We start from the raw sequence: 263 nt of genomic DNA, 5'->3' as shown, positions 1-263 counted from the left end.
ACAAATTCTTGAACGTCTTTTACATTCTCCATCTCATAAATCCTCCCCAGAATTCATCTCAACTACTCAACCCAAAAGACCACTTTTCAACCAAACAAATTTCTAACTTACACATAATTATGAGAAATATATTCCGAGCTCTTTGTCAAAGGTGGTTTCCATTTTACGGCATCCATTTGTTTTGTTTTTTGTAATTGGATTTTTTTTTTTTGTGTTTAGATGGATGTGCTAAGATGGATGATTGTGTCGACGGTGCAGTCACT

The sequence above is a fragment of the Penaeus monodon genome, chromosome 23, assembly GCF_015228065.2.
Source record: "Penaeus monodon isolate SGIC_2016 chromosome 23, NSTDA_Pmon_1, whole genome shotgun sequence".
Taxonomy (NCBI): Eukaryota; Metazoa; Arthropoda; class Malacostraca; order Decapoda; family Penaeidae; genus Penaeus; species Penaeus monodon.
The sequence above is the reverse complement of the archived record's forward strand: the minus strand, read 5'-3'. Positions refer to the sequence as shown.